Below are 12,887 nucleotides of genomic sequence, written 5' to 3' on the forward strand. Positions count from 1 at the left end.
AAAGCAATAGAATGTTAGGTATTATTAGGAAAGGAACGGTAAACAAACTGAGGATGTTATAATGCCTTTGTATCGCTCCATGGTGCAACCGCACCTCTAATATTGTGTTCAATTCTGGTCGCCGCATCTCAAAAAGATGTAGTGGAATTAGAAAAGGTGCAGAGAAGGCGATAAAAATGATAAAGGGGATGGGATGACTTCCCTATGAGGAAAGGCTAAAGCGGCTAGGGCCCTTCAACTGGAGAAAAGACGGCTGAGGGGAGATATGATAGAGGTCTATAAATAATGAATGGAGTGGAACGGGTAGACGTGTGAAGCGTCTGTTTACGCTTTGCAAAAATACTAGGATTAGGGGGCATGCGATGAAGCTACAAAGTAGTCAATTTAAAACGAATCGGAGAAAAGTTTCTTCACTCAACGTGTAATTCAACTCTGGAATTCGTTTGCCAGAAAATGTGGTAAAGGCGGGTTAGCTTAGCTGAGTTTTAAAAAGGTTTGGACGGCTTCCTAAAGGAAAAGTTCATAGTCCATTATTAAATTGGACTTGGGGAAAATATTTCTGCGATAAGCATCATAAAATGTTTTGTACTTTTTTGGGAATCTTGCCAGTTATTTGTGACCTAGATTGGCCACTGTTGGAAACAGGATGCTGGGCTTGATGGACCTTAGGTCTGTCCAGTTATGGCAGTACTTATGTACTTATGACTGGCAAACTAATAACATACGTTTGGGAAGCTTGCCAGGTGCCCTTGGCCTGGATTGGCCGCTATTGTGGACAGGATGCTGGACTCGATGGACCCTTGGTCTTTTCCCAGTGTGGCATTACTCATGTACTTATCTATTCAGTCATTCCTGGAAATAAAAATAGTTCCAGAGAATAAGAGTGTGCACATAAAAAATCTTCAGTTCAGTTTTGGATCGATGTTGGGATTTTTTGGTCTATTTCAGAAAGAAATGCATGTAAGCTTTGATTAAAGCACATGAAATATTTGTGATAAATTGAAATAATTACATTAACTAATTTGAAAGATTTATACACATAAAGTTGATTTAGAGATGTTATCAACATAGGCTATCGATAAGTCAAGTTATTTTACCAGACGTTGTGCTATTTTAGAAATGGGACCTTGTGTTAAAATAGCACGACACAGTAAAATAACCCATCTTAACAATATCTCACTGTGATAACTTCTTCCTTATTGTGTGTTCTTTAAAGACATAAAATGTATCGAAACTGGAAACCAAATATACATCCCTTGTTACAATTGTGGGCATAAGGAGGAGGCTGTTAATTATATAACCATGAAGAAGCAGGATGTTCTAGGCCAAGGGTGTGCAACTTCGGTCCTTGAGGGCCACAACCCAGTTGGGATTTCAGGATTTCCCCAATGAATATGAATGCCATCTATTTGCATACAATTGAGACAGTGCATGCAGATAGATCTCAAGCATATTCATGGGGCAAATCCTGAAAACCCGATTGTGTTGTGGCCTTTGAGGACTGAGGTTCCCCACCCCTGTTCTAGGCAAAGGCTTTGCTAGTTTAAGTGGCTATATGGATTATTGGGAAGCTTTGTAATAAGACACAGAAGGGACCTGATTGTTAGATTTAGCATTGGTCATGTAATTATAGATAACATAACATGAACTGAAATAGCCCATCATGACCAGCACTTTCAACAGGTCTGAGGTATTCCTAGGATTGATATGAAGGGCAGTGATAGGAAAGAATAAAATATGTGGGAGGAGTGGAGAATGCATTAATTTGAGTATAAAGTGGAAAATCACAAATGGACAGATTGAATGTATCAATTTCTTTTATTTTCCTGCCATCATTTGGAGGAGAGTAGTTACCAAGCTGTGTTTCAACCGTAACATGCATTATTTACCCCTTAACATGTGTTAAAGGACTCTAACACAAGTTTTGGTGCCATAGCACAGGGTATTTTAGGTTACTGTGTGTACATAGTAATGAGATGTAAAGCATGCAAATACATGCAAAATGCTTCATATCTATGTAAAGTCCATAATATGGCTTCTGGTGAACATTACAAATGGTGTTATATAGCTGGAAAAATAACCCCAGCAAAATGTTCTCTTGCAGAAGGTACACATCTAAGTGTGCGGAAAAAAGGGAGATTTAAATATTTTAAAGGCATGCGTATTATAGAGGGGGTAAATATGTGCAAGTAGCAGTGAAACGGAGATACACATGTATCACTAGCATGACTACACTGCACAAGTATAAATTACCTGGGCCTTGACTGGAGAATTTCACTTGTGTACATTGCTATTTTGCAATAGCTAAACATGCAGAATGCCCCATGTAAGTTACATGATGGCTGCCACTTACACATGCTGTCCTGCATTGCTTGTGGCCTGGCACAGTGAGACGTGTTTCTAGTCCTACTCCCTAAGTGCAAAGAGATGTTCTTAGGGAATAGAAATCCAAGGGAGACGTATGTGTTTGGCGATGAGAGGATGATACATGCACAGACAGGGAGAGGGATCTTAGGGTGATAGTATAGGAGGATCTGAAAGTGACAAAACAGTGTGACAAGGCAGTGGTTGTAGCCAGAACCATGCTAGGCTGTATAGGGAGAGATGTAACCAGCAGAAGAAGGTGTTCATGTCCCTGTACAAGTTGTTGGTGAGACCCACCTGGAGTATTGTGTTTAGTTTTGGAGTCCATATCTTGCTAAAGATGTAAGAAGACTTGAAGCGGTCCAGAGGAAGGCGACAAAAATGATATGCAGCTTGCACCAAAGCACATGTGAGAAGAGACTGGAAGACCTGAATATGTATATCCTAAAGGAGAGGAGGGACAGGAGAGATATGATACAGATGTTTAAATACTTGAAAGGCATTAATATAGAAACAAATATTTTCCACAGAAGGGAAAATGGTAAAACTAGAGGACATGAATTGAGGTTACAGGGTGGTAGACTCAGGAGTAATGTCAGAAAATTCTTTTTTCATGGAGAGGGTGGTTGATGTCTGTACTGCTATGGATTTACAGCCTGCTTCACCGACATAGACTACTCAATAATTACTGTGGAATTTTTTGGATTCGTATTAGGTAAAGGAGACCTTTATTAGAGGGTCTAAAATATACAATAATTAAGATATATACAATGATTAGCTATATAACTAAAAAGAAACAATACCTATCCATAAACAATCATTACATCACTGGTCTTTACATCTAAGCAATCATCCAGGCTCTTATCATCAGCTTGGGGGGCCCTGTTCACAGCGAAAGCCAGGAAGCATGGTTCTCTGCGCAGTTCATATGATACTCACAGATGAGCTCCCAATTTCACTGAAAGAAACTCCCCTTTTTTATTATGCTTAGAACTCATGTTCAGAGCTAAGGAAAATTACAGGATGCTTCTCTGTTTAGGTAAACAAGCCATACTGTGGGAATGTGGTCACATGTTTCCTAGTCCAGGTGGCCAGTCTGAACTCGAAAACAGGCCCCATCTTTCCCATCACATAACAAATTAATTAGAGCTGTGTCTTATCTTCTACATTACAACTTATTTTCACACAAAGTTAAAAAATCATTTTTAAACAGAATTACTTCTAATCACAAATACAGACCCCCGAGTGCACTGGTCGGTCAAGGCAGAGTTGAAAAACAATCTTTAAAATTCACTTCCACTACAATGTCTTGAATGCCCTTCCGAAGGAGGTAGTGGAGGAAAAAAAAACTGTGGCGGAATTCAAAAAGGCATGGGATAACACAGAAGATCTCTAATTAGAAAATGAATGGTATAAAAAACAAAACTTAAATGGTTGCATATGTGTTTGCATGTCAAGTGGTGATTAGATGGCAACTCTGGCTGTATCAACTAAGGCCAGTGCTGGGTTGGCTTGTACAGCCTGAGTCCCGCATATAGCAATCTAGTTTAGGATGGGCTGGAGAGAGCTTTGATGGAAACTCCAGTAATTTGGAATGTGAGGACAGTGCTGGGCAGGCCTTAATTACATGATGGATTCAGATAGGCTGGAGTGGGCTTTTATGGCAACTCAAGTAGTTGGAACATAAAGACAGAGCCAGGAAGACTTCTACAGTCTATGTCCCAGAAAAAACAAAGAAAGATCATGAGCAAGTGTATAATATTGCTTTCATTGTTATTTTAATCTTGAATTGATAATGAATGTGACTGTTGGGCAGACTGGATAGACCATTCAGGACTTTATCTGCTGTCACTTACTATGTTACTATGTTCATAAATGAGCAACATGATTCCCAGGAAAGAGCACAACTTTTCCCTTGAAGAGAGCTACCTCCTGGTAGTACTGGTAATGACCAATGAGGTCAAGTTTTTCAGGCCACGTGGCTGAAGGCCTGCCCATACTGTGGAAAGTATGATCTGGAGAAGATTGTGGAAGGCCCTGGCAAGGTTAGCTCCATGGCCTCACACCTACACCTGCTAAGTTAATGCTAGCAAAGGGGAAGGGTACATATGCACATATCTGCTTGAAAGTCTCTGCCACCAAGCTGCAGACCTCCCCCACCAAAAAACAGTGCTATAGTTGCACAGACTCAGAAACACCCCACCCCAACAACACTGTACTGTAATGTAGGAGCCAGGAGCACAGAGTTGGCAAACGCATGCTGAGAAAGACCAAAGTCTATCAGCCATGGCCACCTAAGGGTACAAGGGCTAGTAGCCTGAACCCAACCAGACTCCCTCACCCCTATATACACTTTATATTGTTGAAAAGGTCATGGCACATGGCAGCGACATCATTATGGCATACAAAAGACATGACCCCAGACCTAACTCTAGCATTATGAACCTACTTGTACAAACATATTTCCATATGGTAAAGGTAGTGCCAGGTGTGTAGGCCACTAATTACACATAGCTAAATCACATAGCTGTTAGTTGCAAGAGGATGATATGAACACAGGGCCTCTATAGGATATAGCTCTCAATTACAGCATTCCTTTCCTTGGTCATGCCTTTGTAGAAGAACACTGACATCTGATCAGAGGGAGCCTGAGAGCTGCACTTGGGATATAGCTATTCACTAAATATGCCAAACGTTTCACTTCAGTTTTAAATACTTCAGAGTTGAAAGAGACATAGAAGAACTAAAGCCCAAGTTCAGGGCCATCCATAGGTCCCAACCTAAACTGATGAAGTGCCTGCATCATTACAATCAAGTTACTATTATTCACATTTCACAAACATGACAAAAGAGGATGGCATCTACTGTAGCTGAATGGACACCACCTCAATAGCCTTCAGGCTTGCAGGTTTCTTATACATTCAGTTACAATAGGTATTTTTCTGCCCCTGGAGGACTCACAATTAAAAAAAAAATTACAAAATGTTGACGTGGGATTTGAATCTGGGTCCCTTAGTTCAAAGACCACTGCACTAACCATTAGACTACTCATCTCTGCTGCATGGAGGTTTATTAAGAAGTTAATTTTTAAAAGGTTTTAGTAACATGACAGTCCATAATTCCTGAAGCTGTCATAAAACCCAGTATCCCTTGCTGGGAAGGATTTAGTAGGTGGATTGCCTAAATCCCTCCAGTAGACCCTGTAGGTGCCAAATATCAGTCTATAACAACATACACCTTTTGGACATGGATGTCCCTTCCTCCCTCTTCTGAAATCAGAGTTGAACATCCGTATTTTGGCCCCTCGGCCCCACCCAAAACACACCCAGACCACATCCACTTGACATAAGGATGTACTGCAGTTTTAAATGTCCATATCCTGGCATGGACACTATGCAATATGGTTGTATAAATGTTGGTTTTTAGACATGAATGCTTCTAAAATAAGGGCCTAATCTACCCTTTGGTCCACGTCCTAGGGTAGAACAGCTTTTGATTCTGAATCAACTCTAATGAATACATGTTCATGGCCTACATCTCTAGTGCACACCTTAAATATTCTATCTGTGAGGGAGTGTATAGGAAGTTACCAGTTCTCCTTAACAACTTTCCCTCTCAGTGCCACCTTAAGAAGCCAGGTCCTGCAGTATACAGCAAGGTGGGTGTGGCACTCCTGCCCAAAAACAAGGCAAGGATGGTAACTGCAAGATACCAAAAGTTCCCTCAAGGTAGGAAAAGGGTTCTTGCCCAAATAGTGGAAAACCTTTGTGGCTTGGTACTGCCTCTCCTTGTTTGTTACTGCTGAGTTTAATCTGTTCCCTTCTGCACACTGGTGAATTCCTGTGACCTGATAGGCATCAGATTTTGCTTCTGTTTTCTATTTGTTGGAGAATTACTAAGTTAACAACCTGTGAAAGAAACAGGTTACTGGATATTTCCCTTTTGATTGTGCAAAAAAAGAAAACTTGTGTTCACCTTTTACCCACAGTCTGGAATATTTTGTGAAGGCCCATACCTGCTGCCATGGTTTCACTATCACAACATCCATGTGGCACGTTCTAAAGTTTTTTCATCTATGAACACAGGTACATCTTCCTTGGATCTTCTTCTCTCAGTTTGGGTTATTTCTTGTATTCATTCAGTATTAATTAAAAGTCTAACTGAGGGCTTATTTTCAGCTGATTGGGAAGTGGATCTCATTTGTCCTGTTTTGAAAAAGAATGACCTTGATCTTTCAGTTCTAGCATACTTTAATGAAAGGTCCTCTAAGAGTTAATGCAAAACATGTATGTAGAATCATACATTTTAGGTGCAGAATCTTAAAGGTAGTGAACATGATAGAAGGTATAGTACTGATATATACCAAACAGAAGAGAAGTCTGAGAATGATCATCATTTTCATTAATTTTGCACATTTCCATACGAAACTGCTTTGTGCTTCAAATTCTGTGGGTTTATTAGATATACCAGTACTCTGTATATTTCTTCCATTGAAAAAAAAATGCTCATTTTGGCAAAGTGCAGTATAGTGACTAATTTTTACTGTCTTTAAAAAAGAAAAAAATATAGATAGATAGATAGATAGATAGATAGATAGATAGATAGATAGATAACAGCCTTCCTGATGTAACTGCAGTGATATGCTGTTTGTTATTACCTATCTTTTAGTTTTGTATAGGAAGCGCTAATTGTGACCTAGAATAGAAGCAAATGTGTTTAAGGTTCTCAAGAGATACTAATATTGAAGGTAACTGTTAGTGTGGTGTGAAGATTAAGAGAGGGAACTGCAAGATAAATTTCCAGTCAGGATAAAATGCCCACAATGGGGTCAGCACGGTGGATATCTCTGCACCCAGTATCTTTTTGGTAGCAACCAGCACCTCTCAACCAGTTCTTAATTCTTACAGGCCCCTTGGGTATATCTGTCCTGATAGTACAGGATTAAAGTTCACTAATCCTGCTAATGTTTTCTTCATTAGCGTGACGTGAACATTTTTTTCCAACACTTTACACTGACTTGAGATATCGTGCCAAGATAGAGATCTGGTTTTCTGTAAGGTCCATCAAGCCCAGTATCCTGTTTCCAACAGTGGTCAATCCAGGTAACAAGTACCTGGCAAGATCCCAGAACAGTAAAAGAGATTTTATGCTGCTTACCCTAGAAATACTGTCAAAACAAAAAACTGAGCCAACACTCTGTCGAGTGTAGAATATCACAAAGTATTCAAACAAATATGAATGCAGGTTCTTTGTATATAAAGTGGAGTGAAGTCTCATATATATAACACAAAAAGAGTAATTTTCTCACTCAATAACTGAATGTATAATTCGTGTATATGATCTAATCATTGACTTGACCTCCACCAACCTTTGCTATTAACCAACTTATAATTTATATTAGTACATCTCTCACAATCTAATCGTGATCAACAAAATATATGCAGCACTTAACTTAGGCAGGTTGGTGCACTGAAGAACCCCGACAGGTCCCTGTTTCATGCTAACTTTGTCAAGGGGGAGTCACCAATTCCGGTAACTGCCTCAAGTGCATGTGTAGCATTAGAAATAAGCAGTGGATTTTTCCAAGTCCATCTTAATAATAGCTTAAGAACTTTTCTTTTAGGAAAGTCTCCAAACCATTTAAACCCTGCTGAGCTAACTGCTCTTACCACATTCTCTGGTAATGAAGTCTAGAGTTTAATTACACATTGAGTGAAGAAACATTTTCTCTGATTTGTTTTAAATTTACTACTTAGTAGCTTCATTGTACTCTCCCTAGTCCTAGTATTTCTGGAAAGAATAAACAAGCAATTCAGGTCTACCAGTTTCACTCTATTCAGTATTTTATAGCCCTCTATCATATCTCCCCTCAGCCATATCTTCTCCAAGGTGAAGAGCCCTAGCCACTTTAGCCTTTCCTCATGGGGATGTCATCCTATCCCGTTTATCATTTTTGTCACCCTTCTCCCTACCTTATCTAAGTCTACTATATCTTTTTTAAATGCGGCGAGCAGAATTGCACATAATATTTGAGATGCGGTCATACCATGGAGCAATACAAAGGCATTATAACATTCGCATTTTTGTTTTCCATTCCTTTTCTAATAATTCCTAACATTCTATTTGTTTTCTTAGCTGCCGTTGCACACTAAGCATAGGGTTTCCGCGTATCAATGATGACACCTAAATCCTTTTCCTGGGTGGTGACTCCTAATATGTAATTTTCCATCACATTGCTATAGTTTTGGTTCCTCTTTCCCACATATATCACTTTGCACTTGCTCACATTAAACAACATCTGCCATTTGGATGCCCAGTCTCCTAGTTTCTAGAATTTTGTTGCAATCCTCTTGCGATTTAACATCTTCAATTTAACATCTTTGAATTACTTTGTGTTATCAGTAAATTTAATTACCTCACTATTCCCATCTCTAGATCACTTATAAATATGTTTCAAAGCAGTGGCCCTAGAACAGACCCCTGATGAACCCTACTATCTGCTGTTTTCCATTGAGAATACTGACACTTAACCCTACTCTCAATTTTCTGTTTTTTTTAATCTAGTTCTTAATCCACATTACCTCATAACCCATAACTTTTTTTAATTTCTTTAGGAATCTTTCATGAGGTACTTTCTCAAATGCCTTTTGAAAATCCAGATACATAACACCGACAGGCTCACCTTTAGCCACATGTTTAGTCACTCGTTCAAAGACGTATATTAGATTGGTGAGGCAAGATTTCCCTTCACTAAATCTATGTTTGCTTTATATCATTAATCTAGTCTTATGTATATGCTCAGTAATTTTGTTCTTTATAATAGTCTCTACCATTTTGCCCAGCACCAATGTCAGTCTCACCAGTCTATAATTTCCCGGATTACCTCAGGAACTCTTTTTAAAAATTGGCTTTAGATTTGCCACCATCCAATCTTTCTGGTATCATACTTGATTTTAAAGACAGATTACATATTACTAACAATAGCTCTGCAAGTTAATTTTTCTTTTTTTATATTGTTTAGAATAGCATTCACAAGTACACCTGAGGCACTCCACTACTCACCTTTCTTTTGTCCGAGTGGATTCCGTTTACCACCACCAGTTTTCCATTCAGTTCACACTGTGGGTCCTAAGTTCAGACCTCTCATCTTATTCTCAAGTCTTCTGTGAGGGACATTATCAAAGGCTTTGCTAAAATCCAAGCAGATTACTTCTAGCATACATCTTTCATCCAGTTCTTTGGTCACCCAGTCAAAGAAGCCAATGAGATTCATTTGGCAGGATTTTCCTTTGGTAAAGCCTCATTGCCTCGCGTCCTGTAACCCATTAGCTTCTAGGAAATTAATTATCTTTTCTTTAAGCAGCGACTCCATTATTTTTCCTACCACCGACATAAGACTTACTGTCCTGTAGTTTCCTGCTTCTTCCCTGTCTCCGCTTTTGTGAAGAGGGACCACATCCACTCATCTCCAATCCCGCGGAACCTCTCCCATCTCTAAAGATACATAAGTACATAAGCACTGCCACGCTTGGAAAAGACCAAAGGTCCATCAAGCCCAGCAATCTGTCTCCAACAGCGGCCAATCCATGCCTCAAGAACCTGGCAAAAACGCAAAATTTAATAACAATCAATGGACTTTTCCTTCAGGAATCTGTCCAGACCCCCTTTAAACTCAGCAAGGCCAGCTGCCGTCACTACCTTCTCCGGCAATGAGTTCCAGAGTCTAACCACACGCTGAGTAAAGAAAACCTTTCTCCAATTTGTTTTAAACCTACCACATTCTAATTTCATCTTGTGTCCCCTAGTTCTATTATTGTTAGAAAGCGTAAACAAACGCTTCACATCTGTCCACTCTACCCCACTCTCCTGCCAGTACTTCTCTGAGCTTCCTCAGTATCCTGGGATGTATCCCATCTGGCACCATAGCTTTGTCCACCTTCAGATTCTAAAGCTGTTTATAAATGCTTTCCTCCATGAACGGTGAAATATTTACTCCCATTCCCAGATTTTCCTTTGGTAGCTGACCACAGTTGTTCTCCAGGATTTTCTTCCATGAACATCAAAAAAAAGTAATTGTTTATCACGTTTGCTTTATTCTCACTCTCCACATAGCCATTCTCAGTATCTTTCAGTCTTGCAATTCCATTCCTATCTTTTCTCCTTTCCCCAATATGTCTGAAAAAGGTCTTGTCACCTCTCAACATCGTTAGCCATTATTTTCTTCTGCCCATGCTTTCACTAGCCATATTTCCCTCTTTGCTTCTTCGAGTTTAATCTGATAATCTTTTTTGTGATCCTTTCATTGCATTCTTCTGTATTTCTTGAACAAAGCCTCTTTTGCCTTTATTTTTTCAGACACTTGTTTGGAGAAACATATAGGCTTCCTGTTACTCTTGGTTTTTGTTTACTTTTCATGCATAAAGATCAGTTGCCATATTTATAGCAGCTTTCAGCTTGGACCACTAATTTCCAGCAGAGGGGAAGAAAAAGCTGTGCAGAAAGAGGACAATTGAACCAGTGGTATAGCCACAGGTGGGCCTAGGTGGGCACAGCCCACCTACTTTGGGCTTAGGTCTAGCCATCAGTAGCATACTTTTGTGGTAGCTGGCAGGGATCCCCAAGCCCTACCAGCTGAAGATCTTCCTGAAGACACCCAGAAACAGCTATGCTCAGTTCCTGAGCTGCCAATGCTGGTACCCTGTGCATGCTCAGTTTTTTGCAAATGCCCATAAGTACATAAGTATTGCCATACTGGGAAAGACCAAAGACCCATCAAGCCCAGCATCCTGTTTCCTTTTTTTTTATTTTTTATTTACAGATTATATACTTTTACATTTATGTAATATAACATAAATTTCAATATTAGAAAACATATCAAAAGACAAATCAACCAGACAGGAAGTTATTTCCAATTATTTAGTCCACAATAATGGATCCAAGATCTAGGAAATAAAAATCATTATATTTAATGAAAAGGAAAAGAAAAAAATTTAAACTAGAGCAGAAGGGGCTGGAGAAATCACAACTGGGTAATAAGCGCCTAGCAATCCTAACCTATTGCAGCATTATTCTTTAGAGGAAATATATTCAGTTAATTTTCCTGGATCAAAGAAAATATAATTCGTAGAATTCAAAGAAACACAACATTTACAAGGAAATCTTAACATGAAAGTCCCTCCAACTCGAAGAACTCTATCTTTCAACAAAAGAAATTTTTTTTCTTCTTCTTTGAGTATCTCTAGAAAAATCTGGAAATATCTGCACTTTTGACCCAAGAAAGGGTGAGTTCATGTTGCGGAAATAAAGCTTAAATATGTTGTTGCGATCAAGTTGCAGAGCGAATGTGACCAACAGTGTTGTTCTTTCAGTTATAACCTCCATAGAATTCTCTAAGAAATCAGTTAAATTTACATTCTGTGGATTATTTAATATTTCACTCTTACCAGCTCCAGAAATATATTGCACCCTAATAATAGGTGGAAAACCCTCAACGGGCACACCTAATACTTCTCTGATATACTTTAACATCTCTAGAGCTGGGATAAGAGGAGATTTAGGAAAATTAAGAAAACACAGATTATTTCCTCTAATCTGGTTTTCTAGATATTCTATTTTACGCTGCTGAAGGTTACTATCTTTAATCAACATTAAAATCGAGGAATTCACTTATTTCAGCTCTTTATCAAAAGTTTCCATCTTATTTGTTTGCTCTGCAATTTTTATTGTCCTCACTGATTGAGTCTGTTTTAGTCCAGCCACATCTCCCCGCAAAATACCTGAAATTTGCTGCAAGTTGTTATTCAAGGCCTGAATTGCTTCCCAAACTGTTTCCAATGTAACAGACGCTGGTTTTCTTAAAGCCCCAAAACTCAAGGAAGGCACGCCTGAGCTTTTCTCCGACAGAGAACCTGTCTGGCCTGATGTTCCCTCTGGCGTCGAGGAGGCGGCGGGGTCTCCACACTCAGCTGCAGGGGTCCGACTTCCGCACTCTGCGCGCTGCTCACTCGCTGCCAATTCATCCATTCCTGGTCTTGGGGGCGCTGTTAGTGAAGGAGGACTCAACGACACTCCTTCGGCGCTTTGGTCAAACAGATCTTCCGGACCTCCCGAAGTGGCCGCTCCAGCTCCCTGCGCTTGCAGTCCCGACTCCTCAAGTGTCATCTGCCACATAGGAGTGGGATCCACCCTGCCTGTGGAGGTAGGCAAATTGGCTTTCCCTTTCCTCTTCCCCATTATGGGTCTGTGGAACTCGAATGTGCAGCCTACCACTGGGTAAAGGAGACTACTTCGCGCACATCCGCTCAAGACGCCATCTTGGATCTTCAGGGGTCTTTTTTTTAAAATATGGAACACTTCACGAATTTGCGTGTCATCCTTGCACAGGGGCCATGCTAATCTTCTCTGTATCGTTCCAATTTTAGTATATGTGTTGCTGAAGCAAGCACTCCAGCATCCAGTTTCCATTAGTGGCCAATCCAGGTCACAAATACCTGGCAAGATTCCAAAACATTTTATACTGCTTA

The 12,887-nt window shown here is 39.8% G+C and overlaps 1 non-coding gene across 1 annotated transcript; it reads right to left on the minus strand.

Moving 5' to 3' along the window:
• Positions 1-12,702: 12,702 nt before the first annotated feature.
• On the minus strand, positions 12,703-12,809 carry LOC115475218. Its single transcript, XR_003942990.1, has one exon. It is a non-coding gene; the product is annotated as a U6 spliceosomal RNA (small nuclear RNA).
• Between the last annotated feature and the right edge of the window lie 78 nt (positions 12,810-12,887).

This window comes from Microcaecilia unicolor, chromosome 7 (genome assembly GCF_901765095.1).
Source record: "Microcaecilia unicolor chromosome 7, aMicUni1.1, whole genome shotgun sequence".
NCBI lineage: Eukaryota > Metazoa > Chordata > Amphibia > Gymnophiona > Siphonopidae > Microcaecilia > Microcaecilia unicolor.